We start from the raw sequence: 22,610 nt of genomic DNA, 5'->3' as shown, positions 1-22,610 counted from the left end.
GGAGCCTGGGCCTTCAAATATCCCCCTGGCAACCTGAGGCCTGAAAGCCACAGGACTGAATGTGCGTGCCATGACCAGGCTCTAGGGTGAGCTTGGGGTTCAGCAGCATCCCCCCACCCCCGGAGTGGTAATAACAGTGAAATTGAACCAGTCTCTCTGATAGAATGAACAATTCTTGTCTTTGATTTTCACAACTGGAGATTGAACTTGGAGTCTTTGCATTTTTTCTGCCTTTTTGTTGTTGTTGTTGTTTGAAACAAAGGTCTTCATATGTTGTCTATACAGGCCTTGAACTTAGAGTGATGCTCCTGCCTCAACCTCCCAAATAGATGGAGTTATTGGGCTGAGCATGACATCTGGCTTGTTTTGTTGTTTGAGACAGGATCTCTTCTATGTAGCCCAGGCTGGCCTTGAACTTAAGCTTTCTTGAGAGCCAGCACTGGACAATGTTTTCTTGTCTGGCTCATCCTATGTATTGTCTTGTTGGGTATTTAGCCCTTTGAACTCTACTCTGTAGAAGCCAATAGCTTTCCCTCTCTCCTGAAACAGTGACAGGAAAAAAGTCTTTCAATACTGTTAACTATCCCCTAGAAGGATAAAATCCCATAAGGCTGTAGGCCAGGAATTACTAGAAACATCCTGCATACTTCAAGGAGAACAGGTCTTTCCATCTTTGAGCAAGTTGCATGGGGAACACGTAAAAAGTGATGATGAAGAACTCGCGTTGTGACCGGAAGAGTCTGAAGAGCTCTCTGGGAGCCACAGGAGAGGAGCTACTCTCCTCTTCTTTGCGAGTCAACTGGGGCCTCGCAGAGGATGTGGACTGATGTCCACTCAGGATTCCAGGAGGAAAAGAAGAAGAGGCTGGTATCCCAGATGGAGGGGAGCTGCCAGAGCTGGGGTCTCGCCCCCTCCCTTGCCTAGGATGTGGGGCTTTGCACACCACTTGCTGGTTTAAGCCCCTCTTTCCTCCTCTGCAAAACCAGTGTGGTGGTCCCGCCTGCCCTGCTGTGTCCTTGTGTGGCTGAAATGAATTCATCTCTGTCGCATGCTTAGATGATCCAGGTGCAGAGCAAGCCCATCACATCAGCACTGCAGTGGAGGGGTGGGGGACCAGTGGTGGGCACCTCAGTTTGCAGAAGATAATGAAACAATAGAATGAGGAACTTCATAGTGATCGGAGGCTGGAGAGAAGATGATTAATTAATTCCCATTTGAGTTAAGTTGATTTTCTAAGTTTAAATTTTTTCCAGGCTCCCAGCAGCAGCAAGAGACTCGGTGCTCCAAACAGACAGTGTATACCTGAGTTTCTCTAGACCGGACCACTATCGGATGTTATGTTTTCCCCACCTGTCACCCCCTTGACAATGTAAGCCTACCATCTGAGAGCATTTTGTTCAGGAAAAAAAAATCAATTAAATGAGAAACCCCCTTGGAGGATGTGTCTCAGTTTCATTCTGCCTTCTGTTTTCCGTTCCTTTCCACAGCTTGCCTCTGTTCTGAGCAAGAGAGGCCGCAGAAGGAAATAGCGGTTTAATAGAGTGGAGATTCATTAAGACAGCGCTGATGGCTCCCGTGGTCTCCGGAAGAAAGAAACAGCCCAGAGGATTTCGATTCTCTACCAGTTTTCTGACCTCAATTTACAAGACGGAATTAAGTTCTAGAAACCTCAGAACAGAACAAAATAACGGAACTATTGGCTTTTAATCACTGGTAGAACCACGGGGAGTTGGCAGACCTCTAACCTGATCATTTAATTCTCTCCTTAAAAGGAACTTGGACATCAAGGACACCTAGCCTGGTGTGGATGCTCTGCCCTTCCTTGAAGAAGAAGACGTACTCATTTAAAGAGATCTTTACAGCACACGTTCTTGGCATGTTGGGGCGAGGCAGTGGGAGTACAATGACAAACAAGACAGAGACAACCGTGTTTTCAGGGAGCCAAGACAATAGAGATCCAGACCATAAATAAACTATAGGGAAATTGTGACAAATACATTTAAAAAAAAAAGAGCTAACTTCTGTTTACTTAGTTAGAAAAATGGTTCACAATTTAAAATGTGATTTTCAGTATCTTCCCTCAGCTCAAAAGCAAGAAGAGATAGTTGATATCTGCCTCTGGCAATTTTTGGAATTGACTTAAATTGACTGAGGTGTGGTTAATGACCCAGGCTTCTCAGCACTTCTTACCTATTTAGGAAGTCGGTGCTCAGAGAGGGTTGAAAACTCCTTTGTTCAGTTTTCCTGTGTCTGTATAAAAGTTGGCTCCTTACAGCTGTTTGGAAGGCCTTCAGTTAGCAGGACCCAAGTACATGCAGAATGTCGAACCTCCAGGTAGATGTTTCAAGCCCAGATTGTCGTCCCTTGGAATGCTCTTTATTTAACCTTTTCTCATCTCTGTGACATGGGGCAGCTGTGAGAACTGAAGGAGGTGGCCTGTCTAAGGCTGGTAGTGTCCGATATACATTTACAGGATAGTCCTGCAGATGGGACTGATGTCAGCAATACCTGGGATGAAGGAGGGATGCTCGTTATGCAGCTTTGCCTACTTTTAACAATGAGAGGTGGGTCAGTTCTGATTCCTTCCCCAAGATTCAGCTTCCTCTTCTCAAAATAGGGATTAAAGATGGCCATCTTCTGAGACTGTAGAGGAGGAGTAGTGTGTGTGTGTGTGTGTGTGTGTGTGTGTGTGTGTGTGTGTGTATGTATGTGTGTGTGTGTGTGTGTGTGTGTGTGTGTGTGTGTGTGTGTGTGTGTGTTTCATCAGCTCGGTTAGTACATAACATAGTCCTTGATGTATGATGGCATCATCATAATCTGGGTCAATTAAATTGTTCCTGGCATGCTTGTACTATGCTTATCTGCCTTTAGTTGGGTTGGCTAGAAGCAGCACTTACAGTAGAGCTGCGTGAGTAATGGCTTCTCGAAAGAGTTGCTATCCAGACACCCCTGCCATGGATAAAGGAGCCGTAGGAGAGATAGAACAGGGAAAATAGAAGGTAATGGTTCCAGAGGAAAGTCCCACTAAGCCTGATCCCACGGGATGCTTTTGAGCATGGATCTAGTATAGAGTGTCCTCCTTAGAGGGCAGAGAGCTGGGCTGCGCATCCCCATGTGAGCTAGTCCATCCCCATGGGAAGCCTTCCCTCCCCAAGCATGTCTGGGGAAGTAGCTAATCTTTCAGCAAAGGACGTCACGTGAACCAAGCCCCAGAAACTTGAGATGGACCCAGCAGCAGAGCACCAGTGTCACCTACTCTAGCGCACTGTGGTTTGCCTCTGGCAGACCCCCAAATAACAGGGTAAATGTTGGTCCTGGGCCATAAGTACCAGATCTGGAACAGAGTCAAGGATGATCATGTGACATCATGAGAGAAAGTGAGGCACAAGAAGCCTTTGCTGGGGGAGGGGTTGAAGTCAGCTGCATGGCCTTTTCTATACTTTATGAGATTATGGGCTGGAGCAGTCAGGGCTAAACAAGGGTGTGGAAAAATGAAAGCCCCCAAAGGCTGGCAGAGCCAAGAAGTGAAACAAAGAAGCCCCCAACTCCATCCTCAAATCAAGGAATGCCTGAAGATAGTGCTGTTCTTACATTTTCAATTTGTGTGACAAGAAGGTCTCATGTAGTCAGGTCTGGCCAAAGATGACCCTAATTTTCTTGTCTCCACCCCTGGAATCCTGGAATTGCAGGTGTGCACCAACACATCCAGTTTTATTCAGTGTTAGAATTCAAACCCAGGGCTTTATGTTTGTAATGCAAGTGTGCTGAGATGCTTCTCCAGGCCCCTTGTTATTTATTTATGTTGCTTGCTTGGTTCTTTGAGCTGACAATTCTGGGTATTTTCAGCACAGAGTCCAACTGCTATCAATACCGTAATGGACCTAGAAGCAATACGAAAATTAGTCCAGTCCTGTTTATAGGGGTATGGTTGTTACTTATATAAACAGAATTTTGGTTGAGTAAAAAGAAACGTTCAGGCTGGGGAAGATTACCAAACTGAGTTTTCATTCTCTGAAACAAAGACAAGGAATACAATGCTCTGAGCGCACCAACACTTCCCCCACCTCTGGCCTGGAGACCTTCCAGCCAGCTTTCCCGGTCAGCAGAGGCTAAGGTGGGCCACAGCAAGAGAGGAAGTCAAGTGAGTAGGAAAGGCAGGCAAGGGTAAAACATACCTGCAAGTAGGCAATGTCTCAGGATGGACAGAAATGATTTTAGAATAAAACCAACCAGCTAATCAAGCAGTACACTCTTTCAAGGCCGGGGTAATGGCTCCATGGGGAAGAGCACTTGCCTGACAACCTGACGACTTTGATTCCTGCACCTCACATTAAACCAAAGAAGTAGCAGCCAGATGTGGGAGCCATGAGCATCTGTAATCCTTGCACCCCTGTGGCAGTGTGCGAGGCAGAGATGAGGAATTCCTGGGAGCTCCAGGGTGTGCTGACCTGGAATCCACAGTGGAACAGCAGGGCAGGAGACCTAGTCTCAACATGGTAGATGGCAAGATACAACTTCCAAACATTTTCCCTGACTTCTACACTACATGCCTACTGTGGCACACACATCCTGGTCGCCACACACACACACACACACACACACACTACACGCTTCACACACACATGCACGCACACACGGAAAACAAAAGGTACCCAAACAAAAGACATTTTGAGTCACACAAACTTTTCTACTGACACAGTGAATTTTGTTGACTGTGGTTGTGAGTTTGAGGGCATTTAAAAAGCTATGTTTTTGTTTTATTTTAACTTTTTCGTGACAGGGTTTCTCTATGTAACAGCCTTGGCTGTCCTAGACTCCCTTTGTAGACCAGGCTGTCCTCGAACTCACATCGATCTGCCTGCCTCTGTCTCCCGAGTGCTGGGATTAAAGGTGTGTGTGATTAGCCTCTTCTTCCTCTTCAACCATTACTGTTTTCTCGCACAGCATGTGCTGCTTTGCCTCCTGGCCTCAAATGCCAAGGTTTCAAAACCATACCTGTGCATTTAAAAGTAGACATCTTTGGAAACCTTTTCAAAAAACAAAATCAAACACAAGCAAAGCAAAACAAACCCCTGGTGCCGTGGGACAGGGAGAAAGGCTGCCAGTAAAGTGCTGCAGGGGCGGCCTGAGGACCCAAGCTCGAGCCTGGGTGCTTATATTTTCTGTTGTTGTTTTTTTTTTAACAAAAAGTTGAATTTAGAGAGAAGGCTCAGTGGATACTTGTTGCTTTTGAAAGGACCTGATTCTAGTTCCCAACACTCACATCAGGCAGCTCACAACTTCTTATAACTCTAACTCCTCGGATCTGAAGCCATGTGTTTGCCTTCCATGGGCACCCACACTCTTGCGGTGCGCGCACACACACACACACACACACACACACACACACACACACACACACACACATGCACACATACATACATACACACACACAGAAATAAATAATTTTGAAATGGAAGCAGATTAAGCCTGCATGTGTACCACTCCCGATAAGGGTGTGTATCTCTCCTTCTCTTGGTAAATATGTTGAATGCCTAAATCTTTAACCAACCAGCCGGGCTACATTTCAGTATAGCTGTACCTTGATAAGTTCTCACCAGTTGTGTAGGAAAATTCCAGTTTCGTTTTTTGTTTGTTGTCTTTTTTTTTTTAAAGATTGTTTATTATGTATACAGTGCTCTGCCTGCATGTGTGCCTGTCCACCAGAAGAGGGCACCAGATCTCATTCTAGATGGTTATGAGCCACTGTGTGGTTGCTGGGAATTGAACTCAGGACCTCCCTCTGAGCCATCTCTCCAGCCCGAAAATTCTAGTTTCTTTACATCCTCACACAGCACAGTCCTAAACAAAGCATCTGTATCTCTTCACAGTGAACTGAGGGGAGGTGGAATAAACCTGTCCTCTCGTAAGCTGCTTCTGTCAGTTCTGTTTAACAGTGATAAGCATAGACCAAATAGATGTGGACTTTTTCATCCTGTGTATTTTTAGTGATGATTTTGTTGAGAGACTTGACATAGGATACACAGAGAAAAATATGCATACAAATTCAAATACCATCCTCCACAGCTCCTGAACTGGACAGTCAAAGTCCATTTTTCACATTGTTTTCCACCTTATACACTGCTCATGTGAAGACATATGAAGCACACATTACATTGCCTTTGCTCTTATTTGTTCACGTCTGACTTTTCCTTTTTTGCCTCACTTTCTCTCTTATTCGTTAGTGAAGCTACGGAGGCCTCCTGAGAAGCCCGTATTTCCTCCCTGGTCATACACCAGAGCCTGGGGAGTCTTCCATGAGGGCCAGCTTAGTCACAATGAGTGCCAGGCCTTTCAAAGGCTCCTGTATAGTCATGGCTGAGGGTCTGTACTTGAGGCCAGTATCATCAGGTGTAAAACATTGAAAGTCTTCATAACATTTCATAGCAAGGATCCTCAAACATTTATCTGCCTGCTTCTGAATTTGTATATATTTGAATTGTACCATATTTCTTTCTTTTGCGCCCATTTCAACGAACAGAGTTTCATCACTATAGCATTTGGTCAAGGATTATGATCCCTCACTTTGAAGAGTTTGTGGTTTTTTGGCCTTGAATTATTTCTGTGATGGTCCCGTCACTACCCATGGTCACTTGTGCATTTGCTGAACGTGCCTTTACCTGTTTCCTGTTCCCTTACGCACAGTTTGTTTGGTCACCTCTTTTAAGTACAAGAGCACATATCTGGGATTTTTGGAAAGTCTTCATCTTTTGCCAGAAGTATTAGCATTTTCCAGAAGAAATCTAAAAGGAGGGGCCAAGGAGGTGGCTTGGTGGCTAAAATGTTTGCATGAGGATCAGCTTCCTGGCACTCACATAAAAGGCAGGAGAGGGTGCTGACCCCCTGATATCGTAGTGCTCAGAAAATAGAGTCAAGCGACCCCTGAAGCAAGCTGGCCTGGCTGCACTAGACTCTAGGCTCAGTGAGAGAGCCTGCTGTAGAGAGAGCAAGCTTGCCAGCAGCACAGGGAGAGCAGGAGTGGTAGGTGCGCAGCTCGCCTCCCCAGCAGAAGGGGTGTGGAGTCTTGTTTCCCACCCAGAAGCCTGGGTGTGTGTGCAGTTAATAGCCTGTTAGACTGTGCTACCTACAGGACCGGGTCATCCCTGAATCCCCCAGGCAATTATGTTTATCCTGAATTCTCCCTCCTTAGACTTGTATCTTGAGCATTGCTCTTCAGTCGATAGAGCCCATCCTTAGGGGGGATGTCACGTGTACATATTTTAAACATGTGTTCTTCTCTCATATATCACACCCTGATTACATTTTCCCCTCTTCCCTTTCCAGTTCCTCCCCCTACTCCCCTACCCCAGATCCACCACTTCTCAATTTTCCTTCAGAAAAGGACAGGCCTCCCTGGGATATCAACCAAATATGGCCTATTAAGCCCAATAAGGCTAGGTACCTCCCCTCATATTGAGGCTGCATATGACAACCTAGGAGGTGTGTGTGTGTGTGTGTGTGTGTGTGTGTGTGTGTGTGTGTGCATGTATGCGTGTGTGTGTGTGTGTGTGTGTGTGTGTGTGTGTGTGTGTGTATGCATGTGTGTTTAATCTTTTGGCTTTCCTTTTGGGTGGAGGTTGCAGGGGTGTTAGGTGAACATGGAAGGATGGACAGGGAGATGAGAGGGATTGGGGTGCACGGTGTGAAACTCATAAAGGATCAATAAAAACTTAAAAAAGAAAAAGTTGCCGTGGGCCTGCTGTATCTTCACAGCAATAGAAACTCCAACTAAGATTCCTGGTTACAAAAGATGGCTGGTTCAGATCTGCATCCCCCATTATTAGGGGTCTTTGCTAGGATTGCCCTCCTAGAGTCCTGAAGTGCCCCCTTTGCAGCATCCCGGTCCAGTAGTCAGGATTCTGCACTCTCACGTGTATTTTCTACCCTAGTGACCTCTACGCTATCTCAATCAGAGACCACGCCAGATCCTCGGCTCTTGAGTTACGGAACTCATTTTCACAGCAGAGCCACACACTTTGCAGAGTTTGATGACGTCAGACTATAGGCTTTATTGTGCACACGGGGTTGAGATAACTGTCACCAGGAAGCTTTTGTCCAAACCCATACTGTATGCAAAATAAACCGCCTGATGTCAGACTCTAGACCAGAGGTTTTCAACATTCCTAATGCCACTGCCCTTTAATGTAGTTCCTCATGTTGTGGTGACCCCCAACTAGAAAGTTATCTTATTTCTACTTCTTAACTCTAATTTTGCTACTGTTATGACTCATAATGTAAGTATCTGATATGCGTGCTATCTGATATGTGACCCTTGTGAAACGTTGTTTGACCCCCAAAGGGGTCACGACCCACAGGCAGAGGGCTGCTGCTCCGGAACTTCGAAGCAGCCAGGTTAGCTAAGTCATGCTGAGCCAGATCTCACAGTTCGGTTCCCTGTCAGCCACAGCATTTTCAGAGACACCACACCCTGCCTTGGTAAATAACATGGGAAATGATTGAGCAAGACATCTGCCATCAACTTCTAGCCTCAACATGTACATGCACACACACGTGAACACACACACACACACACATACACTACTGAATGCTAAGCTACAATTTGAAAATTCAAAAAAGATCACAGAGCTGTCAGGTTTCAAGTGCTTGTGGAGTGACAGGCTCAGTGGAGTGACAGACTCAGTGGAGTGACAGGCATAGTAGAGTGACAAGGCACAGTGCCAGTCTGACAGGACAGGTGGGATGACTGACCAACCTCTCTCCATGGTCTCCGCTCTTTCAAATCCTGCCTATGTAGCTGTCACACAACCCATCTCTTGCTGCAGTGTGAGCCACGAGTGCACACCAGTGCCTTCCTACCTCCATTACTTCTACCTTCCTTGTTTGCAGGAGGCTTAAATGATTAGCACTGGTCTTAACCATGCAACTTCTGGTATGTCTGAGGAAGTGTTTCTGATAGCTTCCAAATGCTATTGTCCTGAAAATACCGCTCCAAAGCACCCTCTCTGTCACAGACATTGTTCATAGAGAGCCCAAGTGATTCAGAGTGACCTACAGCATCAACACATTCACAGAAGTGAAAATTGAGAAATAAGCCTCACATTTCATTTCTAAGCCGAGAACTCTTGAAACTGTCTTCCTTAGGCATTTGATGTGTCTCTTGAATGGGATGGGGATAGGCAGGCAGAAGAGATCTTCAATGGGAGCCGAAGGACCACATTTCTGCAGGACTTGTCTTTAAAAATTGTTCAGTGCAAGACACAAACAGCATCTGTGTTTGTCCATTCTATGACAAAATAACTGAGAAAAACAAGTTAAACTAGGGGCCGTCTGTTGGGCTCACAGTTTTGGAGGCTGCAGTCTGTGGTTGCTTAGTCCCGTTACCTTGGATCTCAGCATCTTGGCTGAAGGTGCATGGTAGAACAACGGTACTTACCTCATGGTAGCCCGGAAGCAAAGAGGAAGGGAGGGGCCTGGGGCAAGTCTATGCCTCAAGGGCTCACTCTCAGGGACCTACTCTTCCAAGTAGGCCCTCATCTCTTGGTTTCCACTTTCTCTCAAGAAGGCCACCAAATTATGAATCCATGGATGAATGAATCTACTGATTAAGCCAGAACTGTTATAATCAATCATTTCTTCAGAGACCTGCGTCTGAGCACTGTACTGGGGATCACAATTTCAGTACTCCTGTTTTGGGTAAGACAGATCATATATGAACCAAGATAGCATCTGAGCACAGGCCTGTGTGATAATTCCTGCTACCTTCTCATTCTACAGATGGAAGAACTGAGGCAAAAAAAAATCATGTCATTTGCCTATGGTCAACCAGAAAGTCGTATAAGATCTAAGGAACGGAGTTCACACCCTCATAGTGCCAGAGCTCACTATGAGGCCTCTGCCACCTTCATCATCTAGACCTTCAGACGCCGTTGCTCTCCGTGCTCCAGCCATAGGTACTTCAGTGCTCGCTCTCTGATATACTTTTCTATTCACAGCATCCGGAGTGAGCACATCTCATCTGGAGCCCTGTAGAGTGTGAGCTCTCGGAGGGCAAGGACAGCATTTCATGTTTGTGTCCTGAGCACACAGAGCCTGGCACACAGTGAACATTCAGTGACAGACTGTGCGCTCCCCTCAACTCCTCACCACCTCTGTGAAAATAAGTCCTGCTGCATCATCTCATCCGTCTCAGGGATGTTTGACTTGTTTCTATCTCTGACTTCGCTCTCCCTTCTTGCTCCGGGGTTGCATTTTCTTACTTACTTTCTCTTTCTTTCTTTTCTTTTCTTTTGTTTCTTTGTTTCTTTGTTTCTTTTTTTTTTTTTTTTTTTTTGTCTTTTTTTTCTTTTGAAGTACTATCAATCAAACAAACCCTGCTCTGTGCATCACAGCAATCTCTCTACCACCAAGCTGTGGCCGTAGGCTCTGCATTTCCTCTGCAGAGATTAAGGAGACCAACATGGCTTGTGTGTCCCAGAGCTGGTTCCATCTGTTCCTCTGTCCCTATCTGAGCCTTCCTGAAGACTCAATCATATGCAATGTCAAGAAGATAGGTTGGTTTCATCTCCTCATCTTCCTTCTCACGTGGTAGAAAAAAGGAGTGGTTCCCCATTGATTCTGTGCTGGAAACTGGGGGATATGTCACTGTCTTAGGGTTGCTGTTGTTGTGGTAAAGCCTCAAGACCAAAGCCACTTGGGTGACGGGGAGAAAGGGTGTGTTTGGATTACACTTTCTATTCCACTGTTCAACATCAAAGGAAATCAGGACAGGGCCCTGGAAGCAGGAGCTGATGCTGAGGCCATGGAAGGCTGCTGCTTACTGGATTGCTCCTCATGGCTTGCTCAGCCTGCTTCCTTATAGAACCCAGGACCACCAGCCCAGAGATGGTCCCACCCACAATGGGCTGGGCTCTTCCCATCAATCTCTAATTAAAAAATAATACTCTACAGGCCTGCCTATATCCGGTCTTATGGAGGCGCTTTCTCAGCTGGGGTCCCTTCCTTTCAGATGACTCTAGCTTGTGTCAAGTTGACAAAATTAGCAGCACAGTCAATGACAAGGAGGAACACCATAGCCTCCCATGCCCACCCCAGCACTCACAACAGAGTCTGCAAGCACAAGTATCTAAAAGGGCCAAGAAGCAAACTTAAAGTGGGAAAGAGGAGCCAGGAAGGGACTGGGGAGGTGGGCAACGGTGCTGTGGTTCAGGGGCACAGCTTCTCCTCATGGCAGCAAGGCCTTGCCATATGAGGATCCTAGTCTGATGCTTTCAGAACTCTCAGCATTTCAAGCTTTGGGCTGGAGAGCTGACTCAGTGGTACAGTATGCTTATTGCTTTTGCAGAGGACACAAGCACCCAGTCCCAACACCCATGTTGAGTAGCTCACAACTGCCTGGACCCTAGGGGACCTGATGCCCTCTACTGGACTCCATGAGCACCTACACTTACACACACACACATACACGAAATTTGGATCTGTGTAAAATGGAATTTAATGATGGTTAAAGTTTTAATGTTTTTTTTTCCCAACCAGTGTAGTCTGGCCAAGGTTTTTCTTTTTTGAGACGTGGGTATTAGGTTCATGGTGATAAAGTACATTGATCTAGACTGGATTTCTGGTCTTAGTTTGCTTCTTGGGTGGCCTTGGACGGGAGCTTGGTAAACATCTCTGAGCACTGGTTCCTTCATCTGTAGAGTCGAAGCTCACCCTAAGCCTTTGTAACCTAAGCCCATAAAGAAGAAGTCCTCCCTGGTGGTGCTGGCAAGGGCGCATTGCTATGATATGCTGTCTCCAGTGCAGAGGATGTGACAAACAGAGCCCAGGTGGTGCCATGGACAAGAATTGAACAGAAATACCCATTACCCAACTAGGACTCATTTGTTTGCAACTAACAAGCCAAACTCACATGGCTTAGAGGACTCGAGGGAGTCATATGTTACTTGGGGCTTCAGGTGTGGATTGCCCCAGGGCGCCACTGTTCTTTCTATGGTTTAAGTCAGACAGGATCTCCCTGTGAGGAGGAATATGCTGCCGGATTGTTATAAATGTTCTCAGGAGTTAACTTCCTGCTTTCATTCTTTAGTCCAGTCACTTCGTCTGAAACCATACAGATTTGTATCTGGCCAGAGTAGGGGTGGGGGTGGGGTTCCTTCCAGAGGGAGGAAGGCAAGAGTACTGGTGACAGGCAATACTGGTGACATGTGTGTCTGCTCTGGAGAACATGTCAGGATGCAGGAGACCTCACCTGTACCTCTGCTTGCACCATGTGGCCTCTGAAGATGCTGAAGATGGAGATGGCTACGCAACAGGAGTACCACGTGCCTATCTCCCACCTCAGGGCAGGCTCAGAACTGCTTTGGCCCAAGGCTAATGACACAAATGGTATTTAGGAATTCCTCTCCAGAGATGCTGCAAACACAGAAGAAAATTTAATCTTAGCAAGTAATCACGGTGCACATGGGGCTCTTGAAGACGTGCCATTTCTTCCCTTTGATCCTGTTCTAACGCAGGAGGCCCAGGGTGTTTGGTGTGACCTGAATCCCTCATGAGGATGCTGGAGATAAGAACTGCACCTTCAGAGTGTGGCAGCCCTGAATGTCAAGAGCAAAGGGGCTGATTAGTCTGGTTCCTTGAGACCGCATGCACGCTGGCTGTCTTCCATGACCCTCAAGTGCAGATAGGCTGGCAGCTGCTGGTTGTTGGGAGGAAGTCTGAGCTGGAGCAGGAGGGAGCTTTTGCAGTTGATCTGTGGTGAAATGTCCTCTCCTGGGCCTGTTCTGCCCATCCCAATAGACCCCTGCAGCTTCTCGGAGCAGACGCCTGCCTGCTGGGTGGGCTTGGGGGAGGTGGCTAACAGTCTGGATTTTCACTGGTGAGAACAGAGTCCTATTTTGTCATCTGTGAAACTCAAGTTAGGTTTCCTCCTCCTCAAGAAGGTGGAGGTGCCCTAGAGATGAAAGGGTGTGCAATCTGACTTAAAAGAGTGCTGGAGATCCCAAGTTTATTGTCCTGGATGATGTAAGTTGTTTACTTCACACATACGCTACCCAAGTGTGCTAATACAGAGATCTCAGGATAGAGCATCGGAGGAGGGGGCTGAGTCTGCATGGCCTGCAAGCTCCAGGTGGTACCAATGCTGCTGGTCCCTGAGCCACTTCTGCAAAAGGATAAAGAGAGACAATCCCCCTAATCGTTTGCTTTCTAGAATAATCTGGGGAGCTCTTTTAAAAACTCAGGAAACCAAACTGCATTTAGATAAATAAAAACAGACTGTTCGGGTGGCACCAGAAAGATCTCCCAGGTAATTTGGATGCACAGCCAGGTTGAGAATCAGTCCTGGTGACTACGCATTACAATCATGCAGGTAATCTGATCAGTCCAATGCCTGGACCCATCCGAGGATGAATCTCTTGAGAAGTGTGTGCTTGGAGCATGGCACAAAAGAATTCCAGGCTGAGGCTCTGTAATGAGGTTCCACTCAAAGATGTAGAAGGGCCTGACTTCCTGTTGTCTCCAGCCCTGGGTCCTGGGGATTTGTACTGTTATCTTTCGGGATTTTATTATAATCTAGGAGCTTAGTCGAGTCTCTGCTTATCCCCTTGAAGCAAGGTCTCTCTCTGAACCAGAAGCTCATGGGTGGGCTAGGCTGGCTGGCCAGTGAGCTTGCTTCACCCACCGTCTCCCTTCTCCAGTGCTGAGGGATACAGGCTTGTGTGGCCATGCCTGGTTTTGCATACCAGATGCTCTTACCATGGCATTGTCGCCCAACGCCTGCAGCCCTAACTTCTACACTCCCCCTCACTCCGTACCCCTCAACCCCTCTCCCCAGTTGTACAAGCAACACCTGTATATTCTATGGAATTAAGAAGTACAGGGAAGTGTACCCCCAGAGCACCCCAAATGCAACGACTGCCTTAGCAGTAGTTGCTGGATATACTCACAGCTTTAATTTTGGCTTATATCTTCTTTTATTGTAGTAATAATACTTAGTAAAATACTCCTTTCTTAACAAAAGGTGTTCATTATTATTTTTGACCATGGTACAGTTTCATACAGCAGAACTCTGGAGTGTTGTCATCTTTATTAAAAATGCCTATTAATTACTTAATTACTATTTCTTAATTTCTTAATTACTATTTCTCCTCCCCCAAGACCCTTGGTAACCATCTTTCTCCTCTTTGGTTCTGAGAACCTGACTAGTTTACACACTGGGAATAACTGAGACTGTGAGGTAGCTGTCACCCTGCGATGGGCCTATTCCACCTGTGTCGCCTCCGCAGCACTAATCCACGCTGTGTGCCCCTCCGCCTGGAGGCTGTGGTCACTTTCCAGGATGAAGGATACTCAGATTACTCCATTCTTCTCACTTCCCACATTTTGATGAAATTAACACCAAATGTTGATATCTCTTGTAAATCTTTTATGCTACTTTTCTTTATTTGAGGCAGTTTTGCTGTGTTTCCCAGGCAGCCTTGAGAACCTTTTGCCTCAGCCTCCAAAGCTCTGAATCACAGGCACTCATCAAGATCTTGATTTCAAGTTATCTAGATATGGGCTTGCTAATGGGAAGGTGGTTGCTGCCGTCCCCTCCTCTGCTTATGGTCTCTTACCTTCCTGTGTGTGTCTACCTTATCTCCTTGAGACAAGGTCTCTCACTGAACTGGCCGTTCTCCTTCTCAAGTAGGCTAGCTGGACAGTGAGTTCTCGGGATCCTATCTCTGACCCCTGAGGCTGGGTTACATAGCCATGCCACCTTCCTATGAGCGTGCTGGGGATTTGAACTCAGGTCCTCACACTTGCACAGCATATGCACTTACTCACTGAGCCATCTCCCTGGTCTTTCTTCCAGTTTCTTTTATTTTGCAGAATTGAAATTGTTCAATAGGTTTTTTTTTAACGCCTTTCGATGTATCAAAAATCATTTCCTTGAATCCTTTTTTGAGAAATACATTTATTAATGATTACAGATTATTACGATTCATTTAACAGTTTCTTACTTCGGATAAATATTTGGATTGCTTCTTACTCATACAGTTTAGGCAAACTCAGATGTGGGAAGCAGGCTAGAGAATAGGAATGCTTCTTTAGTAGAGCAGACCTGCGTTGTCTACTGTGGCTGCATAACTACCGCGTGTTTCAAATACCCAGTGCCATGTACACCGTGATTATGTAATCATCGAATGAACAAGTGAATGAATAAAGTGATGAACAATAAAATAAAATGAATACAATGCAATCCTGGCATTTAACAGGGCAGCTGATGCAGTCATCCAATAACAGAATGAATGACTGAACGCTGAAGAAGACATGAAAAAATACTTAGCTATGGCTGGGATACGCCAGGAGCCTAGTTCTAAAACATGATTTACTTCTTCCTGGTGCAAGAAGCCAAGCTCTATTGCGTACAAATACTTCACAAAGTGAGGGCTAACGGCGTAATTTGCTCTCAGTAAGGTTTCAGGAAATTAATTGTTCCATTTCTTAAAGACCTTTTTCTGTGCAATAATTAAAGAAAAAACTCTCCACCATAGCAATTATCTATAATTACTAATGAAAACAGGTGTCTCAAATGCCTTTTCAAATTGAGACATGAATGGTTCATTATCGTCACAGGCAACTACCAATATCCAATTTTCAATGAGATGTTGAGATCAAACATAAGGTGGAGGATGGTCGGGAACACAAAGGGAACAGGAGCTTTCCTGGCGCTGCTCATTAGAGGAAGCTTGGCAGAGGGCAGACTTGGACAAGCACTCATATACCAAGCGAGGAGCAGCATGGGAAGGCAGCATATGGCGTGGCTGAGAAAACGATGAGGCAGACCACTGTGGAGGGCAGAAAGCACTCACTGCACACTTCTTTCCCGGAGTACGATTAAGGTGATTATGCTGTTGTCTCCATCTCTCTGTTGAATGACTGAGAGCCGCTGAAGAAGTGGATGGAAAGGGATTAGCAGCGCCCAGTTTGTGCCTAGAGGTCAAGATTAATGAGGCCTTTTCCCAGCCAGTCAAATCATTTTCCCACACTGTATCTTCATTGATAAAAGAGCTCTCTTTTTGACTTCAGTTTTCTTCTGTTCTTAATTTTCATGAACTGGCAGTAATAGAACAGGATATCCAGGCACCACAGAAATTCAAGCTCTGCTCATCTCTCCCTGTATTTCATGTCCTAGTGCATGCTGGGAGATATAACCTAAAAGCCTGGAAGGTGGCAGGAAAGACTTGCTGAGGCACGGCAGCTCGCTTGGGTCAGAATTCAGTACCCCAGTTCTGGGGGCTGGGCATGTTTGGACAGAGCCACATCCCCTGCCTCTTTGCTTTAGATACAGTGAGACATAATCAGGGTTTTCTGGAGTTTCATTCTTCAGTGGTACCACGGTACACTCTGGAGGAACAAGTGTGGGCCTCTATTCACTAATACAGCTGCAGCTTACCACTGCACTGTGGTTCCCACAGAATGCAAGGTCCTGAATCTGTTCTAGTTAGAAGCTTCTTATGATAAGAAGCATTTGAAGAAATTGATCCACCACCCCCCCTCTCTTTCCTGGACAACTGAAGTAGGTAGAGCTCTGTAGCAGAGACCCAGGCCTTCCTAAACCCATTTGGCCACTCAACTTCTCTTCTTCCAGATCTAAGAACTATTAACATCCCATGAAACCAGTGGGGATGCTTCATCTATCTATCTATCTATCTATCTATCTATCTATCTATCTATCTATCTATGCATTTGTTCATTAGTTGTATTATGGTATATGTGTGTAGTTTTGCATGCAGTATGTATATGTATGTGGCTGTGTGTATGTGTGTGCAAGGTTGTGTTACCTCTGTATGGAGGACAGAGGTCAATATCAAGTGTCTTACTCAGTTACTTTTCACTTTAGTTTTTGAGTCAGAGCCTCTCACTGAACCTGGAGCTCACTGATTGGCTAGACTGGTTGGCCCAGTGGGCTTTAGGGATCTGCCTGTCTCTGCTCCAGATGCCGGAGCAATAGACCTACAGTACTATGCCTCATTTTTTAAGAGGGTGCTGGGGATTTGAACCCAGGCCCTCTTGCTTGTACGACAGCTTGCCCACTGAGCTATCTTCCCAGTACCTTAGGGAAAGTTTATATTGGCTTACAGTTCTGTTTCTCTTCAGTTTCTCCAACAAGTTTTGAGTTCTTCCAGAACTGGGGAGCATGTTACCGAGAAACTGAGCCAAAGGGAAATTTCTTCCATCCATTTAGCCATCCTCTTCCCCAGCAGGTGAGCCCTCCCTTCCCAGGATCCTGTCAGTGTAAGAAGGGGAGGGGCTTGCAGCTTGCTCAGAGGGGTTTCTTTCCTGGAAGGCTTAGCACGGAGGTGGGGGCTGTGGGGGGTGAGGGGGACCGGGTTGAGGGGGGTTGGGGTGGTTTGTGGAACATGACCACAGCATAAGAAGAGAGTCATGGGGATTCTCTCTCCTGTATCATGCATGTGAGACTCAGCATTCCCAGTTTAAGACCCTACACATTTTATAAGGAGTGTATGGTGGCTGATAGGCAAGGCCACTGACATGAAGACACTCCCTTTGAGCTCAGTGACTACAGTGCTTGCTCTGCAGCGCAAGCACGAGGACAGGGGTTTAATTCCACAGAACCTGAGTAAGAAAAAGCAGGGCTTGGTGACGATTATGAGCACTTGTAATTTCAGTGTTGGGGAGTGCATAGAGAGGTGTGGATTCCTGGCACTCTCAGACCAGCCAGCTTATCCTACCTAGAAAGTTCTAGGTGAATGAGAGACCCTGCCTCAAAAAACAAAGCAAACAACATTGAATAACAATGATACCCAAGGGTGTCTTCTGGACTTTACAAGCAGACACATGTGCAGACATAACAACGCCACACACACATGCAAAGACACTCCCTGGGAACTGGAACTGCTGTCTGTTGAAGAGCTCCTGTAAAACTGTGGGATTCTCTCGTATGTTTTGGGGGTGGTGGTTAGAGGGAGGGGGAGGGGGAAGAGAGAGGGGGGAGAGAGAGAGAGAGAGAGAGAGAGAGAGAGAGAGAGAGAGAGAGAGAGAGAGAAGAGAAAGCCCATGAAAACAATGCTTTCATGTGTGTCAGAGCTAGGTGGCGCTGTCATTTCTTCAGCTTCTTTTCCCTCTTTCACACGTCTGTGACCTGTGAGAGGTAGTTGAACTTTATCGTGAGTGTGAAGTGTGAATCAGGAGTTTTTCACTACCACGAGATTCCACACAAAGATGTTTATAGGGGAACACATTTTGCTTCAGAGGATGACGTTTTCTCAAACTCTCTTCCTTAGAGTCCCTGGAGGCGTCTGCCCCATCTGTGTGTGTGCTACAGTAGAAATTAAACTCAGCTAGGATCCATATCCTGTCCCCCCTGAAAATAAACCCTAAGTATTGATGATGTTTTCAGATACTATCACCAATATCTGGATTCATGGTCAAGAACAAGTGATTTTTGGTGGCAGTCTGAAGCACTGGGCTCTTTTCTGTACCTCTGCAGACAGTCTGCTGCTGTGAGGTAATCTCATCCTGCAGACACAGTTGTTAGAATTACAGGGAAATGGAACCTCAGTGCTGCAAACTTAAGGGTGGTTTTGAGCTTTTGATCTTTGGGAAACCATGCCTGAAATGCAGTGTGGACAAAGGGTGTGTTCTGTTGGGTGAGGTGATAAATTCTCTCTTATTTACCTTAAAGCCAAGCTGCCTTTACCTCTTCACACCTTAGAGTGTGTAAAGTCTTTACCAACACACAGAGCTCTACTTTCTTCCCCCATAAACTTTTTTCTTTTTTAGTGAGAACCACTGCGTAAGATCAAGTCAGTCTTTTCAGTTGATGTGACTGACTGTAGCTGAGGGCACATCTGCCTTGTGCTCTTCTGGGAGCACCTCCCACCTGTCCTGTAATCCAGCTTGTCAGCACTTATCGAACAGTCCCTTGGTTCTGAGCACCAAGCCAGATGCTCCAAGACCTTCCAGTAATAACAAAGATCGAGTCTGCAAGGTGCTCTTGGTAGAATGGAGTGGAAGGAAACGGAGAGGCTTCAGAAACTCACGCTTTCTCTGTTTCACATTTGCTGTGTGATCTCGACAAGTCACCATCCCCCTCTGGGGTTTTGCTTTGCATCTGTGGTGTGAGGGCACCGGTTGGCAGGCCTCTCTAGCCCTCCCCTGCACTAACGAGGTGCAGCTCTGCTGACAGATGATGTAAACAGATCTGCTGGTGAGTCTATCCCAATCCACTTCCAGGCTCACCTCTGCAACCAACATTTGCCAAGCAGCTACCGTTTTCTAGTTGTTACGGACACAACAGTGAGTAGAACAGAGAGCGACAGTTGTGGAGATTATGTTAGGGGAAGGAATTTAGTTGATAATATCATTCTCATTGTTTCCAGGTCTCATATTAGAAAAACTACTTGCTGAATTTACTTGTATGCCTCAGATCAATGCAAATAATCGTATTTGCTGTGGTAGTCTTTTACAGACACATATAAAACTGGAAAATGTGTGGGTCATTTATGCACACGTTCCCACTGAGGATGAGCCACCTTGATGCTTTGACAACAGTGCTTTAAACAGGCATCCTTATGTAGTCTGCTTAGAGCCACATTCTTCAGGTGTGTGTGTGTGTGTGTGTGTGTGTGTGTGTGTGTGTGTGTGTGTGTGCAGGTCAAAGGACAACCTCATGCATCACTTCCTAGGATCGCCTACTTTGGTTTGATTGCCTCATTTTCTTTGAGACAGGTTTTTCTTTCCACCATGAGGATCTGGGACTCACTGAGTCAGCTAGGCTGGCAGCCGCCAATATGGAGGGATCTTCTGCCTCTCCTGCCTCACCCCTGGGATTGCATGTGTGAACCATCACACCAGACTTCCTGGGCTCTAAGGACTGCAGTCTGGTGCCTAGGTTTGTACAGCAAGCACTTTACTGAACGGGCTATCCCAATGTCAGGGTCACCCTTAGTAGGGCTCCTCTGGTTGTGGCTGGAGGGGTAAGAGGCAGGGGACGGCTGAAAAGAGAGCATTTTAGAAGGAAGACATCACATGCAGGCCCAGGCTGACAGCTTTGCTCAGATGCTGGAGGCCTCCTCCCTCGGCAGAGGTTGCTGGGAGTTTGAAAGGCTCTCTGTTATTGCAAAGTCCTTGAACTTGAGCTGTAAATTATCCTCAAAGTCCCATTAGTGCACCTTGTGTGGTTCTGTCCTCTGGTGCCCCGTGCCCTGCTCCTTCTGAGCAGTGGTTATAAATAACACAAAATTCACCTTTCATTGGGGCAACAGTGCCTGACATCTTTTCTGGACACTCTCATACCCAGCCTCTCCTCACCCCCAAATTAATCTTGTTATGAGCCTGCTTTTCCAGGGGTCTCTCCTAATCATCATTTAAATGCAGCTCTCAGATGTGCTGTTCATCACGAGGCTGAGCCCTCCTTAGTGGTCCCCAAGGAACTCTGAGTTCAGATGAAATTCCAGCCAAACGTCTTTCCAGAAAAATCCATTGCACTGACATATGGGGATGTATTTTTATCTTATTATCTGAATTCATCTTCATGGATGAATTACATGCGCCCATGGTCCCCCGGTGCTGATTCAAGGAGAGGGTAAGAAGCTTGTAGCTGGTTTCACCAGCTCCTTACTGTTGTTGGGAGAGGGAAGGGAGAAGGATCTGTTGAGCACAGATGCGCTCACCTATTCGTTGTTAATATTTCTTGAATACCTACTATGTGCCAGGCATTGTTTCAAGTACTGAGGAAGATCTGGGTACCAAGACTAACACAGTGCTCACTTAAATGACAAGTGAGATGACATCCTGGCTGAGATATGTGCTCTGGAGCCTGACTGTGTTCAGAGGTTTCCCTGGTGCCTACAAGTTGTGTGCCTCTAGACAGGTCATTTACCCACCCACCTCATCCCTCAGAGTCCTGAGCAGGAAAATGAGATGAGCAAGCAGCTGGGTCACAGTGCATTTAGTTAGAAATGAGCACATCACATGTGTGATGTAGTCTGGTTGAAGTGCTTGGTAGGCCCAGTGTATGCACATATGGTCCATGTGGGCACAAAGTGGGACCTGACTGTAAAGGGACCTGGCAGGGTATAGTGAGCCTTACGGCAATGCTTGATCACTTCATCTAGATCTCTGCAAAAACTTGGGAAATGGCTGTATGTCCTCCTAGCTCTTGGAAACTAATGAAGATGGTGAGACCCAGCAGTGTCGGGGTGCTTATCACTGAGCTCACAGACAGAGCTCTAAGCCTAGAAAGACAAACTGAACCCAGAGAGGGTTGATTGCCAATCTACTTCTCCAGGCTTTGGCTCACTATAGGGCTTGGAGATTAATGTTATTTTTCTCCTAAATACAAAAGAGCCTGGGAGTCCCTCCATCTAAGTAGCATGCAGGATACAACCTATAGAAAGAGAACAATGAAACGTGGCACTAGTGGGCTGCCTTGCTGCAATCCAAAGATGTGCTTTCTTGAGACTTTTCATGGCCCACTACTCCACCATGCAGGTCATCTGTCTCATTTTTACCTCCTGTTGCTGAGATAAAATACCCTGAGAAAAGCAACTTGAAGGAGAAAGGGCTGGCTTACTTCCTGTTACAGTCCATCATTGTGAGGAAGTCAAGGCAGCCAGAACTTAGAGCCATGAGTCTGTCCCATCCCTAGGGAAGCACAGAGAACAGTAGTTTAATGCATGCATACTGCTGTGGGCTGAGGTCACTCAGAACTCTAGTTTTGGTTTTAGTAAATTAGGGACTTTTTGTAAGACTGACCAAGACCAAACCAGAGAGAGTTCTCTAGGTAAGGCCCTGGCTATTGTTAGCCAAGAGTATAAAGGCAAAACCCACAATGTTCTAATTTTGGGGAGCCAAATTAATTCATATCGTGTCTGGGTGTGGGTATGGCTTGATTTTGTAACAGATGTCCAGCAGGCGCCTCATCTATCCAATCAAGTGTTTCATACAAAAGCAGAATTTAGCTCTTAGTCTGTCTAATCTTGTGACCGTTACCTTGTAAGAATAGCGGAGTCAAGTTTTTAAAGAATAACCCATCTGCAGAAAGAAGTGGTCCATCTCAGGCTAGCTGACAGAGAACATACAAGGTAGGAGCAACGTCTTCATGGCTTACACAGGTTAAAAACATTTTTTTAATTTTACAAGCCCAGCACAGTAAAATTATCTTCTAAACATAATGTTTACTATCACACCAGCTAATGTACAAGTCTGTTTATTCATCCTTACACACCAAGGATCCTCTGCTCAGGAAACAGTACCGCTGATAGTAGGCAGGTCTTCCCACTGATCAGGAAAATCCCCATACACAGCCCATAGGCAACCTAAGGTAGACAGCCTCCCACTGCCTCCGCTGCTCCTCCCCACACCCCAAGGCAATCTTCCACTGAGTCACGATGACAATTAAAAGTATCTATCACACTGTGTTATCCACAGAACTCTTGGATATTTGCAGACAGCAGTCGTATGAGATAATATATTCTCACTCATGCTCATTTTCCCTTGCAGTACTGTGGATTGAATTCAGGGCTTCACACATGCCAGGCATGCACTGTGCCACTAAGCCCTTTTTGTAATTTTAATTTTAATTTTGGAAAAATGACTTAACGATG

The 22,610-nt window shown here is 46.1% G+C and overlaps 1 protein-coding gene and 1 long non-coding RNA gene across 7 annotated transcripts in view; both read left to right on the top strand.

Moving 5' to 3' along the window:
• Positions 1 to 9,665, top strand: part of LOC311587068 — a 74,937-nt gene extending 65,272 nt beyond the window's left edge. Inside the window, exon 3 of the long non-coding RNA XR_014775769.1 lies at positions 9,560 to 9,665. This is a non-coding gene — a long non-coding RNA (uncharacterized lncRNA). The remainder of the gene's footprint in view (positions 1 to 9,559) is intronic.
• LOC311587066 (sperm motility kinase 2B-like) overlaps positions 1 to 22,610 on the top strand; it is an 85,921-nt gene that overhangs the window by 50,072 nt on the left and 13,239 nt on the right. For 5 of the 6 annotated variants that reach the window (XM_084763505.1, XM_084763503.1, XM_084763502.1 and 2 more), the window contains 2 exons: positions 1,254 to 1,369; positions 1,488 to 1,973. The gene's annotated coding sequence lies outside the window, so the exon portion shown is untranslated. Of the gene's footprint in view, positions 1 to 1,253; positions 1,370 to 1,487; positions 1,974 to 9,774; positions 9,951 to 22,610 lie in introns of those variants that run through there. The other variant, XM_084763504.1, reaches the window with a different exon arrangement.

This window comes from Acomys minous (assembly GCF_964271855.1).
Source record: "Acomys minous genome assembly, chromosome: 16".
Classification (NCBI taxonomy): Eukaryota; Metazoa; Chordata; class Mammalia; order Rodentia; family Muridae; genus Acomys; species Acomys minous.
This window is presented reverse-complemented; position numbering and strand designations above follow the sequence as displayed.